The 22,119-nt window shown below is 34.8% G+C and overlaps 1 pseudogene; it reads right to left on the bottom strand.

Annotated features, from left to right (window-relative positions):
* LOC122143879 overlaps positions 1–22,119 on the bottom strand; it is a 38,969-nt pseudogene that overhangs the window by 3,051 nt on the left and 13,799 nt on the right.

Genomic DNA, 22,119 nt, shown 5'->3' on the forward strand with positions numbered 1-22,119 from the left:
TCAATCGTCTTTTAAAGCCCCAGTTCACTATGACTTGTGCAATAAATTCCAAGATATCTTCAGAAGACTTACAATAGCTCCACTTTTGAAAGTAAAAAGACTACTTTCATGATGTTTTACAGTGCTATTTTTGGAGTTTGTGTCTGTGTGGATGACTGAACTATGAAGTAGATTAAATCTTATTAGGCTAACTTTAATGTGAACAGCGCTGACCTCTCTGATCTGGTTGTCCCATGTATGCGATGGACGGTTTATCCGTCAGCAGTTATTTCTACAGTGTGGCTCAGTCTGGCCGGACCTTCACTTCCACTCGCAGGGCATTGGCGTAATCCTGCCAGAAAACCACAGAGATCAATTGAGTCATTCAGTGAGGCACCAGTGTTACCGTGAGTACTTCTCAAAAAACTACTACTACAAACCTCCAGCCAAGGGTGCTGTTCCACACACGTGACCTGACTCTGGATCTCCGCCTGTTTCGAAGTGTTATGCAGCGGGCAAGGATCTCGGTCATGCAGTGAGCCCGTCAGCTTTGAACACTCCGGAACAGAGACAAAAGCCACGCTTTTTGACATTTGTCACTGATATGATGAAAAAATCTGGTTGGGACAGCATGAAAATTCAGATGCATGCACGTCTCCTGCAACGTGCAGCAGCCTCAAATGGGACCACTTTACGAGGTGCCAGGACGGTGAACAGAAGCTTTTTTTTTCTTTTTTTGCAAGCAGGGGGATATCCTGACTCCAAATCTCTTTTGGACCGTTTGGTAGCTCGATTTCTGACAGCTGCACAAGAGATGATTGTGTAGGATGACAATTGAATGGAGTGGAATGAAGTTGGAAATGGAGTTCCGTGGGCTGCTGTATATTTCCTCAGACTCACTGTGAGGGTGAGAGGGTTGACAACCTTCCCCGGTGGGAACAACAGCGACGAATCTCCGGATAGCTACTCAGTCTCCAGCTCGATGACTCACGTCATATTCTCGTTGTGAAGACCCCTTCTCAACCTCACGCCCCCTTTATCGCTACCATTGTACTGTACCCTCCCTACCTGAGGCTGCTTACACCCTACTGCTAACCCTCCCATCCCCCAGGTCCCTCCTATTCCAAATATGTGTCCCCGTCACTGTTCCCATCAGAGTTCTCACACCCCTTCCTTTCCATTCTTTTTCACAGACTGGTCTGTCTCACATATCGCCACTTACCGCCACACCTGAGGGAAAGTTTGCGACTATACCTTTTAAATATCTTTTCCACAAATGAACATCCTTTTTCGAGTGTATAACAGGCACCCAAATGTTTTTAGTTTTTTCATTTTTTTCTTTTTCGCATTTTTCACCAAACAAATAACCACACTCAAAAAAGGCGTTTGAGCCTTGACCCTTGACACTATAATAAAGGAGGATGATCATTCATAAAACCTTTCAGATACACGTGTGATATGAATGACATCGCTCAACATCACTACGAACATCCGCATCACTTTGTTAGTTTATGATGAGAGAATTCGCCCTTCATTGGAGAGCAGGAAGAATTCAGTCGTTAAGCACGTTGCAGTGAAACAAAAAAAACTCATCTGAACGACCTCTGAATTGGTCATTTGCCATCATAAGTCGACAGACAGACTTCTTGTGTGATTGGTTATAATGTGCAACCACTGTAAAAAATGCATTTAAACAAATCATTGATCCACAGCATTGAGCAGATCTAAGATTAATTGCTGCGGGTCAACCACTTTTCATTTCATTTTTATTCGCGAACAGCCGCCAATGGAATTTAGTTTAACTACAGCTAGCCATTTAAGTCATTGTTGTTCGCCATAGTTTCGACGAGCGGGAAATAAGAAATAAGGATATGGCGGGATATTACGTCATTGATAGGCGACAAATGGACCAGGGATGAGTCATTATTTTAAAACTGGGAAATTTCTATGGATTGGACAAATCTTGGGAACTTTGGGGGATAGTAAGTAAGTACAACAACCTGCTAGTGAAATATATTCACACTGTGCAACAAGGTCACAAGTTCATTATGAAAAGACATATTTGTGCCTTTAAAGCACGTTCACACCAAGAATGATAACTATGAAGAGATATAGTTCTAAAAAATTCTTTCTCAAATAAACTGTAAAGAAAAAGAAAAAAGTGCACACCACAACTATAAAAACGATAAGCAACAGGAGAAATAATATAGTTGGGAAATCTACTTTCAGGAATGATTTTTTTTTCCAGCTGATGAACGATTAAAATTTAAACATTGACAAGCCCAACTCAGAATCCATCATGCTGTAACGAGCTGAAGTAGTATTTAAAGAGGCAGACGCGTGTGACACCTAGAAAATAAAGAATAACACATGACCGATATCGTTCGCTGGTTTTGTGGACAATAATAATTCCATTGTCTTTTATAGTTATTGTTCTTGGTTGTGAAACAGGCCTTAACACTTCGAAACAGTTTAAAGGAGAGCTAAAAGCATATTAGTCACCCAAAAACTGAAAATTCTGACATCACTTCTTCCACCTAATGTCATTCCAAAACATTCTGCATATAACTTTCATCTGTGGCGACACAAAACAGATATTTTGAAGAATGTGGGTAAATAACAGCTTTCGTGTGACCACTGACTTCCCAAATGTATGAAACAAGAAAACAATGTATGGAAATTCTTCAAAAATAATCTTCTTTTGTTTTCCTAAAAAAACAAAATGGAGTTCTTTTAGTCATACAAGATGTTAGAATGTATGAGTATAAATGTGAATATATGATGACCAAATTAATTTATAAGTGGAATTATCCCTTTAAAAGTGGGACTCAAATTCTCAATTGTTTAATTGTGGTCTCCATCTACTTTTTTTATTCCCACTGTTTTGTTGGGTAATCTGTACCCCATTAAATATTGAATTTACTAGTATTATAGTTAGAGAACTATTAATTGCTACATTATTATATAATAATCACCAGTTTTTGCCCTAATTTTCTTAACTTTTAATTGTATAGTTTATGATATAATTTTATATTAGTGCTGTTCTTTTAGAAAACTTTCATTAATCTATTAAATTTCATGCAAAAAAATCCTGAGACAAGGTGTTTCCAGTTGACCATTAAAAAAATATCTAAAGCAGCACAACTGTTTAAACATTGATAATCACTGACACAAAAGGACTTTATCACAGTTATTTTAATTACATTTACCACCCACACACACACACACACACAACACACACGACAACACAACGACACAACACACACACATATATAAAACAACAGAAACCTTATTCTCTTGTAACTTGTAAAATTAAATAATTTACTGATTTTTGATAAAACAAATGCAGGCTTGGTGTGCAAAGAGAGAAAACAAGATTTGTAAAAATATTTTGCTGTTCGAAACTACAACCAGCTGAACTGATTTGACGCCAGATACCCCCACCCAAAAAAAAACTTTTGGTGTCTGTCTGAAAAAGACGTAGCCACAATCCAAGAAGAAACACAAACTCCAGCGGAACTCCCCACATCACTGGTGCTGTTCATAGCAGATTCACCAATCACACTGCCTAATGAACGACGTGTCAATCACTTTGTTTTTCTCTGCACACGACAGTAAAGAGAATGAGAATCACAGAATCAAAAAAAGAGTTTCTATCATGAGGAATGTTTTTTGCTACATAATTTGGCATTTGATAAAACTATTAACTATGAATTGTCATTGTCTATTCATTACAGTACTGACAATATGTGTTGATTCAATAAAGTGCATTTTTCTGTCTAACATGGACAGATGAATCATTTTTTCTTGTAAATTTCCTCATTTTTCGCAATTTGAAATCATTTAAAATGTAGTACAAGGAAAAGGTAGTGAGAGGACCGTGTTCTTCACGTTGGAGGGTGACAGGAAACAGGATATAGATCCCTTCTGTCACTGATACTGAGACAAACATAAACACCAGTCATTAAGTTCACAATAAAAGAAAAGGCCTGCAGAATGACTTCAGGAAACACATTAGTCCAAAACTGTGCACTGAGGGGAAACTTATAAAACAAGAAAGCATTTTAGTTAGACCAGACATAGTTGAGAGCTGGAGCTGAGATTCAATCTGCTCGTGTTACAGCGTTATACCAGAAGTCTCAAAGATGATTATGAATGAGCCATGTGGAATGACGGAAATCACAGGGTGAGAGCAAATTGCAAAAAGATATCAGATGTACAGTCTGATTAGCTGAGTTCCATTCGAATGGCCCGTGGAAAATGAGCCATTGGAGATGCTTGTTTTAATTAACAAATCCTCAGAAAGGTCAACCCAGTGGACAGGTTTTCAGTAAGAAAACAGACTGCTACCTTCTGATTGCTTTTAAATGGGTTTCCCAGATCGCAAATCAGAGTCTCGTTTGCGCGTGCACGACAAGCGTATTCAAAACGCAGACTGTAATAAAGACAAACAAAGCAAAGTCAAAAACCGCAGAATAAACATTGAAATGATCTAATTAAAAGCAGATTATTAATGAAGAATATCTAACAGGAACTCTAATTCAGTTTTTGGTAAGATGCCAATGTTTTATTTTTACAAGCATAAATATAACATTTATATAAAATAACTATATTAGTTGACTATAAACAACCTTTATATATTTAAGTTTAGTTTATTATTCCACGAGCTGCTTTCATCATTTCTTAGAAAGTTGCCATTCACTTTATTGTTGCAATAAAGACTGGATATCTGTGCATGTACACCTTTATAATAGATGTAATATACGTATAATATAATAGAATATAATATAATATAATATAATATAATATAATATAATATAATATAATATGTATTAGTAAGTGACCATGTACATTTTTGGCAATAACAGCTGACTAACCTGTACAGTCATCACCATAAATATCGTATAGTATAATATAATGACTCTAATGTAATATAATCTTCATATACCTACAAATAAACCATTTTACTTATGGGAAAAAATAATGCATTTAAAATTATATAGCAAAATTTTTGTAATAATGACCCCCCCCAAAAAAAAATATTTATTTTAAAGAAAATTATATTAAAATAAAAAAATTATTGTAACAAGGGAAAATACGGCGAATTTATCTTAAATGTTGCTCTTTAATACTGTAGCTCAACCAAGGCTCAATTGGTTTTTAGATATTACAGAGATTTTTTTGTGATTTTTCATTTCTGAAGAGTGAAAGAGGTGCCTCCGTGTGGCGTCACCTGAAGGCGCACTCCTGCGTAATTGTAGTGAGAGGGGGGGCAATGGTGATGTTTCATGCATGGCCTGATGGGAGTCCTCGGCCTGCCGGCCTCCATCCGGCCGTGTTAGTAACTTCCACCATCATCACCAGCTTCATGTTACTGTTGAACTCCATAGTCTGGACTGTGTGAACAAACAAACGCAGCAATCCCATAATTCCCATGTGCATTTAAAACATTAGTTTTTGAGGAAGACATTAGCTTGTAAAATAAAATAAATTTTATGGGGGTTTATTGCAGGTGCATGAGGTCTGTATCTCTGCAGTATGTTTTTTTTTATCACATAATATCACAAAATGAATTAATACAACAAATTAAAACTAACTTATGTTTTTTTCCAATACAAAGTTCCAACACTTTTTTGCAATACTATACAGTATACCTATAATATAATATAATATAGAATTAGTGCATGTCAAACGATTAATCACATCCAAAAGAAATTTTTGGTGTTTACATGTGTGTCCTTTTTATATTTATTATGTATATATAAATAACACCACAGACAGTATCTATTACACATATCTATATATATTATAATATATATATATCACTCTATATACAACATGTTTTTCTCTGAAATATATACAATGCCTGTGTGTATTTAAATATAACATAATAAATATACACAGTACACACAAATACCTCTGAACTTATATGAATAAACGTCATCTGTTTGTCATACCTGTTTTGTGTACCATTTTCTTTGGTCATAGTTAAACCAGTGCTCATACTCACCCGGGGAAGGAATGTTGTTCTCATCAGCAACTGGGGCCTTGAGCGGCAGGTTACTGCTGGACACTGTGTTGAATCCATCACCACACACCTTAATGAAAGTAAATTCTGAGGGACAAACCCCACCAGAGCTGTGAGCAGAGGTTTTTGTTCAGCTGGGATGGAAATGCGAAACACTGGTTTGTACTCGGTTTGTTGGTCAGATCTGGCTGGCAGATCCCTGCTGCTGGCCGCTCAGCACAGGGAAATCATCCAGACTCTGGAGTGTTTGCTGTGCTGCTTGCGGCTTCTGCTCGTTTAGAGACACGTTCAGTGTGAACACTATGGGCTGCAGTTTGTCCTTCACAGGATTCTGCAGAGGGGGAGGAAAAACAGCTTTTTTTCAATCCTGTTTGACCTTCTTTACATTGACTATATTGGAGTGTATTGCTTAACTAACATTACTGTGATCAGAATGGCATACTACTTAGCTGTATCTTCTCCTAGTGCAAATGTTCTATATGCAAAAAGCACATGCATTATATATATATTATATATAATATATATCTATATATATATATATGTTATATATATATATATATTTGTAAGATGCCAATTCTTTATTAATTGTACATTTAAAACTAAAAATTAAATATAGGTTTTTAAGTGTAGAAAAACACACAGTAGTGCAGCTAATATACCAACACTGAACAAGCTTTACTCTGAAGTATCTTATCCTATGCAAAATGTTCTATATGCATTAAATATGTGCACTATATATGTTGGGTATATATACTATCTAACTCATCTTTTTTATTATTATAAATCATCATGTAAATAAAATAGACTGCAATATATAATAATAATACAATTTAGTTTGTGTGAATGTACAGTGTATGTGTACCTGGTGTTCCTAAGTAAAAATGTTTTGTTTCCCATGGGAAAACAAGCTTATAAATCATATTTGAGAAAATGGATCATTACTGTACTTGAGTTGGATCTCTTTTTAGTTTCACTGGAGTATCAAAAAATATTAGGAACTTTTACTCTATACTTCACTGCATTTGTAATGAGTGTTGCAATTACACATTACATTTTGTATGTAGCAGTTTATTTCTGCTAACAACCGAAAGTAGTTGATATCGCCCACTACAGGGGGCCCCCCCCCCCCCCCGCACTGAAAGGGACTATAATTAAATTTTAAAATAAATTAAAATTAAATTAAATTTTGACTATATCTTGTGTTGTTTTGGCCGTACTCATCCAAATTGTCAACAAGGCTACTTTACATGGACTGCGATCTCCATAGCAAGTAGTTGTGAATCTCAGGTGTTTTATATATGAGATGAGGACTTTTAATTTTACTTAACATTCTTTATTTATCTTTTATACTGAAGAGACCTTGTTTTTTTTTTTTTTTTTTTTTTTTTTTTGTTGCAATTTTGAGGTGTTCAGTTTTACTTTAGAAAATGAACATGATTGCTCTCTTCACAAATCAACTGTTTCTTGTTTTTGTTACATGTTCTCTGTGCCTTGTCTTGGACTTTTATGTCACTTCCTGTCTCCTGTGTTGTTTGTAGTCAGTTTGTAGTCCGTTAGTTCACTGGTTCCCCTTGATTACGCTCCCCATATGTGTCTTATTGATCTTGTTTAAGCTTGTCAGCCCCCCTGTGCATATATAGCCCTAGTGTTAGTTTAGTTGCCTTGTGAGTTGTTGAATGTTATGGGTTGTTTGTCACAGCTCTTCCCTCGCCAGCCTCCTCACTTCGGTAATGTTAAAAATCAGATACTCCTTCAGCGTTGTGTTTTGGACATTAGTGACTTGTATTTTTCACTCCTAGCGGTATCTGCTCCTTTTACTCAGGTCCTAGCGCTGTTATAATGTTCTTCTAGCACCCCACCTCTGCACCGTCATATGGAATGAACGCCGATAAAACAAGGAAACTGTGTTGGCTGTGTGTGTATCATGTGTGGTGATCAGGTGGTTTCTCACATTAACAGTAAGATTCAGCTCTTGACCATCGCGAGTGGAGGAAAGACAGCAGGCTTGTCAAATGTGCTTTGCTTGTTAAGAAAACGGACCTCGAGCGCCACGGCCGATTCTGGTTCAGCATCTACGTGTGTACTCACAGCTGAAACAAAGAGAAATAAACACAAACAACGGTTAATTGAATAAAACATAGAGCACAACACTCCCTGAAGCAGGCGTACACTTACTGATGGCCTTCCTGAAGGCTTTTGTTTCCCACTGCTGGAGTGAATGTAACATGAAACACACCCGTCACCTTTATGGCTTTAAAAAAAAACACAATTATTTTTGAAACAGTACTACAGAACAAGTGCTAGGTTATTATGACTAATTCGTACTGAAAAATCAAATGCATGTGTCCTGAAACATTTGTTTAGCATAGCAAATCGGTGCGCTATGCCCCCTTACCACATGGAATCATTACAGCTTGCTTGGAATCACAATCTTTGGGCTCTACTGTGAAGTTTTTAGGCGAGGGTGGATGACCGGCACGAGCCCTGAAAAAACATATCATAATGTCACATTTTTGAGGTTAGCCAAGTGCTAGAACAGACTGATTTAGTGAAAAAATCTACCAGTTTAAAATATAAACCACATAAAATACAATATGGCACCTTAATTAATTATTATATTTATTATTTATGTTTGCAAACTATAAATAAATATAAATTATATAAAAAATATACAAAATTAATAATTAAAAACGCGATTACAAAAACAAAACAGCACCAATAATTAATAATAATAATACAATACAGTCTATTATCATATTTATTATTTATTTGATGTTAATATAATATTGTATTATTTGGCGAAAATAAACTAGACTTAAACTATAATATAAATATACAAAATGAAATAAATAGATGAACAACAACAAAAAATAAAATTAAATTTTGTAAAGAAATCCTTACATATAGCAAGTTTATTGTGAATAATATGAACATCTATATAATAATAATTATTATAATTACTCAATTTATTTTTAAATTAATAAATAATGATACATTTATATAAATGTATTAATATAAAAATTACATAACATTATTGTCACAGTCATGGACTTGTCTGTTCTTTTGTGTTATCCTTATTTGGGTGCATGTTTCCTTTTTTCTTGTTTAGTTAATTAGCCACACACCTGTTTTCTGTTTCCCACTGATTACGTTCACTACTTAAAGTCTTGTGTTCTCCTTTATTTCTTTGTCCGCTATTGATGTTACGTTCTTATGTTGACTTGGATTTGTGTTTGTTGTGCCCGTTTCTCCCGTTGATTATTAAAAAGAACTCTTTATATATTCTTCTTTGTCTTGCGCTTTTGCTTTACGAAACGCACCAACATGTGTAGACAATTATATAGAATATAATTAACTATTGTAAATATTCATCATGGTTTATTTTATTATAATTTGGAATGATAAATATAATTGGAAATAAAGTAACAAAACATATAAAACATTATAATAAAAATTATTATTATTATTAATTCTTTACTAGAGATTATTCTTGGGTACCAAAAAATGCAGACTATGGCCCGATTTATATTGTGTCTTATAGAGAAAATTCAACTAGATAAAAAAGGTTTTGGAATACCATGGAAGACCAACAACATGGAAGTTCAAGTGTGCCCAAACTTGTTGATTGGAAGTGTATGTGTGTGTGTATATATAAAATCTGAATTGTATATTCATGTGGCTTTTTGTGCTTGGGACCGAATGGCTGAAAATCCCTCTGGATAATAATGAACATCTATAAAATGGCAAACATTGCTGAAAGACTGAAACTCCGAGGGGAGTGGACGGTAACGGTCATATCATGCGAAGATCCACCCAAAAATGTTCCGGATAATCATTTTCCATCCCATATCCATGCCTCCACTGAGAGAGTAAGCCCGAACGTCTGAAAGCCACTGGAACCTACTGATGATTTCCTCGATCACCTAAGAGACAGTCATAAATTACCCGTTTAATACACATTGAACGGGAGAAGTTAATTGTGGCAAACATTTACCGCAACAATCTTAAATAAATAATCATTCCTAAAAATGCGTTTGCTTACCTGACTGGGTTCTTTATTTATTCTCCATTTTTACTTCCTCATCCATATATAGAACTTCCCAGAGTCATGGAACGGCAGCACCAACAGCAAAATCTGATCGGAAGAAACCAAGACCGCAAAGCCCGCAGAACAACTGATAACCCTCCATAGTCCTCCAGATGGCAGCATTTGACATTCAATGAAAACGAAATTAACACATTTCTGCATGTACACTACCACTGAAAAGTTTTTCTGCCTCATCAAGGCTGGCGTTTAGTGGATCAAAAACATATATACATTAGTGTTCAAAAATGTTATAGTTTTTAAAGAAAGTCTCGTGCTGAGTTAGGCTGCATTTATTGAATTCAAAAAACAGTAAAAACAGTAATTTTGTATATACATTAGTGTTCATTACTCTAGTCTTCAGTGTCACATGATCCTTCAGAAATCATTCTAATGTGCTGCTTAGGAAACATGTTGTTATTGTTTTTCATGTTGTAAACAGATGTGCCGCTTCATATTTTTGTGGAAACCATGATATTTTCTTCAGCATCCTTTGATAAACAGAAAGTTAAAGAAAATAACTTATTTCAAAATTTTACTGACTCTAAATTTCTAAAAAGTAGTGTATATACGTATGTGTGGTGTGACGATAATAATTCCATATTAGTTATATAGTTTTTTGATAATCTAGTAGTTTTTATTATTAGTAGTAGTATACTTTATAACATTTATTAAGTATTTTCTGTCCTGCGATACCTTGAATCCATCATGAGTTGGACGCCCCACACCGCAGCAACCCGCAATCCAAACCCTGAGCCTTTTTTTACCCTTCAGCAACCAAGCTAGCTTTTCCTGGAAGGATCCGTTCTCATCCATGAAGATGTAAACTGCTCCTCCCTCCCCTTGTAGGGTCGAGTAGAACGTAGCTCCAACAATCAGGTCGTTCCAGCTACAACAACACGCGACCAGAACAAATGACATGTTATTTCACATTACGACTCTTTATTTTCATAGAAGTCTTCATAGCTTTTGATAAAAGAAGGAGAAACCTGCCATACAGAAGCATTCAGCCGTGTATCTGTTGACTTGCTTAAGTATGAAGCTCTACAGGATCTTTGCAAAGGCTCATGGGAAAGAAGTTAGACATGCTTTGGTCTACTTGCTCTGGATTTACTTTCAAACTCAGTGAAGTGTGGTACACATCAGTCTATGTGATGATAATGGATTATTGGGTATGAAAACTGTGATACTGGCAAGTTGAACCAATAGTTACAAAGCTGTGTAAGTAATATAATATTTTTTTATGCAGTGATGTATTGGACCCCATCGAATTTTATTGTACAGACATAGTTTATTTAGCATATTTTGTGTTCTTTTTTTGAATATATTTATAAAAGAAATATCCGCTGAACATCAAATACTAAGAACACGTTTAACAGATTAGCCAGTTACAGCATAGATAATGATTACACAGTCACTTACTCGTCATTGTTGAGGTCCACACCAAAGCAGCTGCCGAGTACGAACCTATTTGTTCCCCTGGGATCGTCATCACTGGGTTAAAAATCAAATCTTGTTTTTCCGCAAGGATCACTGAACCTTTGAAACTGTCTCTGGGAGCCCCCGTCACCACAGTGTACTTAGAGCGATCCAGTAACTTTATGTCCTCCACCACAGAGTAACCTGAAGAAAGAGATGAGGATTCTTTAACGTCAGTGTGTGACCAGCAGTGAAGCTACTTTGGGACTGTAGCTTGCCAAGATACTTGAACGTTTAATCACAGTAGAAAATGACTAGTGAAAAAAGAGGGGAAAAAAGTTAGCTATTCAACATTTATTGTATTATTTATTTAATAATTTGAATTTTTCTGATAGGACAGAGGAGATCTGACAGAAAGCAGGATTGGGAAAGGCCCACAAGGTGGGATTTGAACTCGGGACACCGAAGCACAACGAGGTTATCGGCACCGACTTTTTAATTTTATTTTATGCAGACAAAACAGTATTTATCTAGCAAAAAACAAAACAAAAAAACAAAACAAATAGATTGACAATAGTAAACAGCATTTATTTAAAATGCAAATTTAAAAACGCATAGCCTACATACAAACCTTATAAAAGCATATGAAGCAAATAAAAACATACTTAATATGTAACAATGATTAATCAAATTATTATTAAATGATCAGTAAATCACTAAATAAATACTGCGATATTAACACTAACTGAACTAAAAAACATATATAAAAACACATATAAATATATTCTATTATATAAAATGGAAACAAATTTATAAGTGTAAATATATGTGCATGAATAATCAGAAAAACATGCATTTATTGAAAAGTAAAGTAATGAATGTATGTGTGTGAAAGCTAGAAATATATATGCATGTGAAAGGAAAAGAGTAAGTGTGTGAGAGCAGAAATAGACATATGTGAAAAGAGAATGCAAGAGTGTGAGAGCGTGCCAGAATGAATTACGGGCTTGTACAGCCCCTCATTAAAAAAGCAAAATAAAGTACATACCAATATAGATGTTGAGTCTGTCCTGGCCTAGCTTTCCAAAGGTTAATTTCATTGGTATCTCCAGGAAAATCTGAGTTGGGGTCTCTCTCTTTCATATGTACAGTTCCTACATGAATAGAAGAACCCCTTTATTATTAACTATCTGACCCTGAAGGATGATCTGACACAGAGCTGATGACACAATTAGGATTCGGTTGGTTTCTGCATACTCACCCTGCCACACAAAGCTGCTCGAAGGCGTCCCAAAGTACACGCCATTCTCCGTCATGCCCCCTGAGATGCCCATGTTACACATGCCCTCCAGGTTCTGGTCATAGCTGAAGTCGCAGAGCTCGTAATGGCGTCCGACTGCCAGTAATCAGACGGGTCAGAGGTCAGGTCGCTTGCCCCGCACGCAGAATTTTGCTCACCATACGCTGCTGCTCCTCAGCACCGCAGCAGTTTCTTTTACATAGCTGGCGACCACGCTCCTGCCAACATGAAAGAAGAGATAAACATGAGTTATTCTGATTAGTATCTGTCATTTTTTTAATGATTATTTGAGTCTTTAAAAAATATATATACATTAAAAATATAAGGTCAAAAGTTTGGAATAATTACGATTTTTAATGTTTTTGAAAGACATCTCTGATACTCAAGGTTTTGCTTTTATTTGATCAAAATACAAGAAAAACAGCAATTCTGTAGAAATAATATTACAATTTAAAATAAATGCTTTTTATTTGAATATATTATAAAATGTAATTTCATTGCTGTGATGCAAAGCTGAATTTTTTTGTGCATCATTATTCCAGTCTTCAATGTCACATGATCCTTTAGAAATCATACTAATATGAGGATTTGCTTCTAATTATTATTAGCCAATTATTATTGATTAGCAATTTTAATATTTTTTTAATGACTATTATTTTAAATGTTGAAGATAGCTTCTTTGGAGTGATTAATATTTCTTGTGAAAACTATGCTACATTTATTTATTTATTTATTTATTTTGGATTCTATTAATAGAAAGTTCCCAAATAATAATAATAATAAAATAATAAAAATCCTGTTTACTCCCAAACTTTTTTGAATGGTTGTGTATCAGTTTCACACAAATTATCAAGCTGCAAAACTGTTTTCGCATTTATAAAATCAAACTGTTTCTTGAGCATCGAATCAGCATATTAAAATGATTTCTGAAAGATTATGCAAAAGAGCTGATAATTCACAGAAATAAATTAGATTTTAAAAATATATTCAAACAGAAAACTGTTGTTTTAAATTTAAAAATATTCTACAACATTATAACAAGTTTTGCACATGCACGTTATAAATGCAGCATTGGTGGTCATAAGATTCTTTCTTATGATAAAAAGATCTAATAAAGATCTTACTATTACAAACTATTGACTCAGAGTGTAAAAGCACAGGACAAGCTTATGAACATTGTCCCAGTCCATTATAACGTAAGGGGTGGCCCACTAAGGTAATGAACTCTACCCTGAGAAAAAGCTTTTATTTTTATATATATATATATATATATATATATATATATATATATATATATATATATATAAATAAAAGCTACAGTATATAGACATGAAAACCTAAACACAACAGAAAAATTAAATGCGTGCAACAAAATTAAATAAAAGCTACAGTATATAGACATGAAAACCTAAACATGCCCTCCACCATCTCTGTTGACTTCTGCGCTGGAGGAGAAACACACTACTTCAGACAGCAGTGACTTTATACCTCAGTCTGCCCAAAAGAGCATTTCTCTATCTCCAAATCTGAATGATGAGGCAGCAGCTTGAGAGAGATTCTCGAACAGAAATAATAACATAAACATGCTTTTAAAAAGAGTATGTAAGCAATAAGGTACTCGAGGCCGTGCTGTATCGTGAATAATTCACTTTGCTTCGTGCCTAACAATGGCCTTCAGCCATGATTTATTCACGATACAGCATGGCCACTAGTACCTTATTGCTTTTATAAAACGGTTACCACACAATAAAAAATCTTAAAAACCAAAAACTTATCTATTGAAATGTTAATTTTTTTGAAGCAAGCTCATTAAATGCTGTCCTTTCGATAAAAATAGTTCCTGACAGCAACAGTAAAAGACAAGAGAATGTTCCAAACATGCCTCATCTAACGTTAATGGGGCTTAAATAAAAACAGAGAATAGGAGCTCTTATCACCCGATGTCATTTATTTTTTAACACCATATATGATATTTTCTCACACACATACAGGTAGGAAGGGCGGGGTCTCAAAATTAAAGATGAAAGATGCAACATAATGCCAGCAGGGGTCACTCATACTTCATTTAAATAAATAACAAACAGCCGAAATACATAATAAATGAAACAGTTTTGATGCTATATTATTGATTGTTTATGTTGCTAAGGGTGGTTGCTAAGGGTGTTGCTCAGTGATACACAGAACCGTCGGGTGATGCGGTCACAGCTGTCCTGTATTGTGAATAAAACACAGCTGCTGACCAATCAGAATCGAGGAATGGAACTAACCGTTTTATAAGTAAGTGCATTATTTTTGTAATAATTCAACGGCCCGGAGTCAATTATTCCGCTTATACTACTCAACGGCCCGGACAAGACATCGATCTGATGATTTATTCAAAGGTATTCGTCCGGTTTTTGTACTTAAATCGCTATTGTGAGTAGGACTATTTCTTCCGCATCTCATCCAGTGCCTCTTTTTGTAGTAGTATAAAATGGAAATAATATACTTCAAATGAAGGCAATATTTTCAGACAGTAAGCTGCATGTTATTTACAATGCAATGAAAATGTATTGTGGTTTAAATGTGTATTAAATACAATTGGTTGAACTTAAAAGTGCTTTTTTGACCCACTTCTATGTAGAATTAAAGTGCATGTTTACATGTAATTTCATAATTACTTATGTTGTCTTTCAGATATGGTTATGCTCAATGTATTGACAAGCATCTATGGTAAAATAAAATATACTTTTGCACTATAATATTATACTATACTATAATATATAGTAGTCAGCATTTGATCAAAAAAAAAGTTAATCAAAGTTGTCCTAAGACAAAAACGCATTTTGCGGTTTTAGGTTTTTACGACAACCTTTGATGAAAGGTTTTGATCCACTTCAAATGTTGACTTCTGTATTTAAATTAGGCATGTCATATTTCAATATTTGTAATTACACATTTAAAATCAAGTTTAGTACATTTAATTTTTAAGTCCGCGTGAACCGGAAGTTGCTGCCGACTTTATTTCAGTGTAGTGACGTATTTCCAGCTTAAACGGAATATTGAACAGAGGGCATGGTTTTTATGTTTGCGCTCCTCCTCTCTGCTGCTCTCTCACTCATAGCAATCTAACGTGCTGGAGGGGTGTGTGTTAATGATATTCTGCCCAAGCCGACAAACTGACGTCATCAGAAAAGGAATGCAATTCCAGAGCAGAAGATAAATGAAGACAAACTATTTTTCCAGCGAGATTAACTTTCATGGATTAATTGTTTGCATCAAAACTAACAAAGTGCACTAGTAATGTAAATAAAGTCCATTTGATTTCATGCGGACTTTAAATGTAATATCAAATAACACACTACAGTTAAAATTAAAATCAAGTATATTGTGGTTTATTATGTTAGTCAGCACACCAAATAATATACTTCTTTCAAAACGCATTTCAGAAGTTTAAAAACGTTACCTTTAGCAAATGCAAATAAAGAAAGTTGTTTTATCTTCTAGTACACTTAATTGAAATTAACACTATTTATATTATATATTTCTTTATATATATATATCATATATATGTTGTATATAAGATATACTAAGTATATATATATATATATATATATATATATATATATATATATATATATATATATATGTATATATGTATATTTCTAAGAGTGCAATACTATTTAACCACACTTCAATGTTTGCTGTATGATTAATAAGGTATTTTTATGTTTGATTGTTTTTTTGGTATACTTATATCCACCACACCAAGTAAGGCGCAAAGCTAAAAAGCTAACAAGTAGCTACTAAGCTAAAAAATGTCCATACTTTTAAAGTGTTACTAAACTGCTGTAAAACCAGAACAGACATGCTCTCATGTCTGCTCAAAGTAACTTTTATGTTACCACAGACTCCAGACACTTCCTGTGCTGAACATATCATGTTAATTCTGAAAGCAAATCCCTGCCTGCAACATGAGCCAGTCAAGCTGACCTGACAGAGGAGGGATGAAAGGCAGGCTGGAAATGTGAAGATGAAGGGTCTTTGAATAACATGGAGTTGAGCTGGCAGCACTCAGACAGGTGAATTTTATGGTTGCTGTAGTTGAGGCTTGTCTTAACTTTCACTTATGCCTAAAACAGGAGCAGGTATTTTGGGTAAATAGATAGGACTGTCAGCTGAGTCAAGGGCTGATATGTGGATGTGGAGACACAATCTAATCCTGTGAACTGAATGTCCTAAATTTGCCTTAAGTCCTTTGATCTACGGCAGCACACTGTCAATGACATTCAGCTTCTGAAAGCTAAAAATGACATCATAAGTCAAATCTACATTCCAGTTCAAACATTTTTTTTTAAATTAAATTAATATTTTAGAAATTAATACTTTTTTTTAGCAAGGACACATTTAATTAAATACATACTCAGTATATAATGTTACAAGCGATTTCTACTTTGAATAAGCACACTTCCTAGGTTTCAGAGAATCAATTCTTTTTTTTGAGTCAAATTATTTTTTTCCTGCTTTAAAGCCCAAGATTTCTGATAAGTCATATGAATACCTCTTACCTTGGACTGATGAGGTCCATCCTCCCAGTGGGGCAGTCATGCTGGTCCGATGGTGATGGGACAGTAATACACGGCTCCGGTTTCATTAATGTTGAATGTGTGCTGAAATTGGGGGCTGGGCTTTTTCTGGGTACGCCGACTCGAAGAGCCTATGGGCAGAGGAACAAGAAAACACCCATCAATAAAAGATTTAAAATCGATTTTTTCTGTGAATACTATTCATCTATTTTCTAAATGCATAATTATATCTTAGTGGACAATTCACTGAGTGCATGTTTAATTTCAGCACAGAAATTGACCCGGAGAGACTCCTTTAGTCCTTTACTCTGTGTTTTAAACCACAAGCGTGTGTTCATCTACTTCTCCCACTCAACAACACCCGATTCATAGGACCACACTTTTTTCTTTTTTCATTTCAAGAAAATATCTGTTTGCTTGCTACTTTCATTTCAACGTGACCTTTTCTAAAATTTTAAATACCAAAATATGGGCCTTACGGGCGTAAATTTATATGCCAATGCATGTAAGGTGGTCAACATGTTCTCACAACTGCTAACTTAATTTTTCTCATTTCATTCTGGTTTTCGCTGAAACAGAGCAGAATAAACAAAATGTAGGTGATGAGAACCTAGGAGTGCCAAATCTCAAGTGATTCTTGGGAAAGAAAGTCATCTGTACAACCCACTGCTGCTTAAAAAGTCTTACATTTGAATAAAAAAATGAGTTTAATTTTGTTCTCTGATTTGGATCTCAATGAGGGAAACAATTGATGTAAAATACAGCACTCAAAGCACCATGCATAAAAAGAGGAAATGAGCGCTGAGAGGAGTAAATTGTGTAAGTGCATGGTCTTGAGTGCATAGAAAAGAATGATGGAAAAAACAGATTAGAGAAAGAAAGCAATGCCCTAAACCTGAAAGGAAAGGTGCAGTTTCTCCTTTTTTTTTCTCTCCTCCCCCTCTAGCACGCTTTTATTATACATGAGAATAAAAATTAGAGGGGGTAAAGTGATTCAACAAATTGGCAGAGACGTCCTGTAAAACAGCAAGCACTTTTTGCCACCATGCCATTTGGATCTAATAATCTACTAGGAACTGCACCTTCTTTTTGGACCCACACACATGTATAGAAAAAGCAAATGACAAATTTATATGCAACTGAATGTAAAGATTTATTAATGGTATTTATATGGCTCTGTCACATGACCAGGGCTTTAGAGTCATGGGCTGCTTTGCCTATTCCACAGGCAGATGGCGTCACAGAAGGGAGATTTTTATAAGTTTGCTAGGTAGCAAGTAAGTGGAAAAAACGTGATACATACTAAACAGTGAAAACATGTACTTGAGCTAGAACAGAAAAAAAAGAGCAACCACTGGAAAGCGTTCATGAAACTGATATCAGGATGCATTTTTTCTTTTAATGAAAATTAGTCTAGAAAAACTGGGTCACCCTTAAAAAGTTTTAAAAAATTCAGTATTAAACTTTAATCATTAGCGCAAACAATTATATCATAAAAAACTTCCTTTAAATGTTTGTATACAACTTTTTAAATGCTGATTATTGGAAGCCTACATCTAAAATATATAGCAATTGAATTCAACAATAGTATGGACTTTTTTATGTACCTATGATATAAAATTAATTTACAGATATCAAAGAAGTCAAATCAAGAGCTTGTGAATCAGAATTGTCGCCAAAATCTATCCCTAAAAATAGTAAACAAACAAGAAAAATAACTAGGAAAAGAAACAAAAAGAAAATGTATGTGCTACTCTACATTTTACAATGGTTAAATACTAAACCCATCCACAGCAAAAGCGATAATTATTAAGATTGATTTAACTGACAGGAAAATCTTCACACCAACCCGGATGAAAGTGTTCTGTTTATTACATGAGTGCTATTGTCATGTGTATACTGTCTTGTTTATTGTTCTTTAAAGTCTGAACACCATGACTGGCTGTCTATGTATCAATTATCAGCTGAAAAAAAACTTGAGTTCTTAAATGTAAACTATGCAAAAAACATTGTTCCTCAGTAATGTGATTATTGTAGTGTGGAACTTCCCCAAGATCATAAATTGAAAATAATTGTTTAGCATAAAGGTTAAAAACCTATTTAAAAACTTTTATTATTATTTTTTTTTCTCAGTATGTAAAAGCTTATATCAACAAAGAAAAACTGAGTTTTTAAACAGTAAATTTTCCTTACTTTTTCAGGTCGATTTTCAACCTTCTTCTTCAGTGCTTCTGGCAACCACAACTATTGTGGCCCTTGGAGCTAAGAAATTTAGCTTCTCTGCTCTGAGAGCAATGAATGATGTCATGAAAAGACGACGGAGCTATTTCTGAGCCCTGGGGACTGCGCTCTATCGCCAGATGTCAGTGCGGTGATCTTAGCAAGAATAGTTTGGACTTGGGAGAGTTGTTAAACTCGATCCCATTCCTCACTGATGGTTAGATGGTCAAAGCTTTCCTTATACTTTTGAATAGTGCTGCAATATCCCGGCCTGTCCGAGATTGTTCTTTGCTAAAACTTTTATTAGAAAGCAGCAGTAAGAGTTGAGTGATCTTCTAGTGGACATCAGTGGAAGACATTCCCATTTCTGAGTAACACTCCCCATATAGTGAATACAGCCACCACCAATGGGTCATGCGGTTCTTAAAGCTGAGTGTAAGTTTACTCATGTTCAGACAAGACCCCCTCCGCACAGTAAGAAATGGCATTACAGAGATTTTTTCACAGGTGAGAGTGCTGAACCAAACCTGCAATCAGTCATGACTAATATTTGTCAGTGGTTTTTGCAGGAAAGACTCTCCCAAACTTAAGAGTACCTGTCTCATACTAGCACCCTGATGCACGCCTGCTGCTTACATTAGTGTTTACACTGAGCAAACCACAGAGAGTGGGTAGAAGCACTGGAAAGAAAGAACTAAAACAAATGGCAGAAATGCTGGAGACTTCATTTTAGCAAACTCCAAAAATGTACCTGAACAACACAATTCACTGCACTTACCAGTCCGAAATCAACAATAGTGGTAGTAAAGCAAAATCAAAATGTTTATTCATTTTAACATTGGGCAGATTATCGATCAATAAAGACTACTTTTCACACAATACTATAATTTATTACCTCAAAACACTTTTATAGAAGTACCGTTGATTTGATTACTTTTTTTTTCGACTTTTGCATCACATAAACCAAAGCTCTATATTTTTTTTGCCTTTTGTGGCGTAGTATAAACTTGTTCTTCGTAAAGCTTCACTCTGGTACACTGAACTTGGGTTGAGTCTGGTGAAACCACAAAAGCCACAATGGTTAGTTGCTGTGTTGGAGTTTAGTTTAGGTACTTTTTTAAAAAGCAGTAAGAGCATTAAAGGGTTACTTCCCCATCCCGAAATGAAAATTTGTCATTAATCACTTACCCCAAGCAAATGGTTCCAAACCCGTAGTGCTTTGTTTTGTCTTTGGAACATAGTTTAAGATTTTTTTAGGTGAAAGAAAACTGGGAGGCTTGAGACTGTCCCATAGACTGCCAAATAAATAGCAGCGTCAAGGGACCAGAAAGTATAGAAAATCTTCCTCAGAATAGTCATCTGCGCAATCAGTGATTTGCAACCACTAAACATTATTGAAGCTGCTACCGGAGAATACTTTTGTACACAAAAAAAACAAAAGAAACCCTTGCTAACTTTAAATGGCAAAGTATTTCTTTTTAACCATTTTAGATATACTACAAGCAACATAATAAAACAATGCCATATTCAGATTTGCCTGCTTCCAATACATCCAATAAAAAGGCAACATAACATCATATTGCAGAAATGTTGCAACAGGCATGCTTTCCCAATGAGCCCTGGCATCATTTTTCACATTAAGTTATTGAATTTTTTGTTACATAACTATGAAAAGCAATAAAAGACTCACTGCGCCTATATTAAAATGCCAAAAGCTGATTATGGTTGTAGTTCACAAAAACACAAAAATATAAAAAACCAAACACTACTACTAAGATTTTAAACGCATTTCAAACCATCATGCGACCATGACCTTTCTCATGGATTGCAATGCTAGGTCCAACCATATTTTATCATATCAGTCCCATGATCATCATGTTCTGCTACGGCAAATCAAGGAACCATACTGAACCATGGCTAAAGTCACCTGATAAAAAACGTCACGTAACAAAAAAGCAAGGTAGCGTGCAGCACTATGATGCGTCACATTCAATTCAGACACTACAGAGTAGCCAAAACAAAGTGAGACAAACGATGACCTGATAAGCTCCTGTTACATTATTCTTTACATATCTTAAAGGGATAAGCTCACCCCAAAAATTACATTTTCTACCTTACCTTCAAATCGACACAAACCTGTATGACTTGAGACTGTATGAACACAAAAGATAGGCCTAATATTTTGTCAAAAACTGACCAAACTATGTTTGGAGAAACAATACGGACACTTGTGGTCCACAGAAGAAAGTAAGTTCAACAGGATTGGAAATGACATGAGAGTGAGTAAATATTGACAGAATCCTCATTTTTAGGTGAATATATTTTCAATATTATTTAATACTGAAAAGTGTGTTGTGTGAGTTAAGTTAAAAGAAAAAAATCAAACTATAAGCATGAAATATTTCACTAACAGGCAATATCACTATGTCGAAAAGAAGTACCAAAAGTTGTTTATCTTTTTTATCTTTTTTTTTTTTTTTTTTTTTTTTAAGTATTTATATTTAGGGGTATTTTGTAGACAAAC

The sequence above is a fragment of the Cyprinus carpio genome, unplaced genomic scaffold (genome assembly GCF_018340385.1).
Source record: "Cyprinus carpio isolate SPL01 unplaced genomic scaffold, ASM1834038v1 S000006527, whole genome shotgun sequence".
In the NCBI taxonomy this organism is placed as follows: Eukaryota; Metazoa; Chordata; class Actinopteri; order Cypriniformes; family Cyprinidae; genus Cyprinus; species Cyprinus carpio.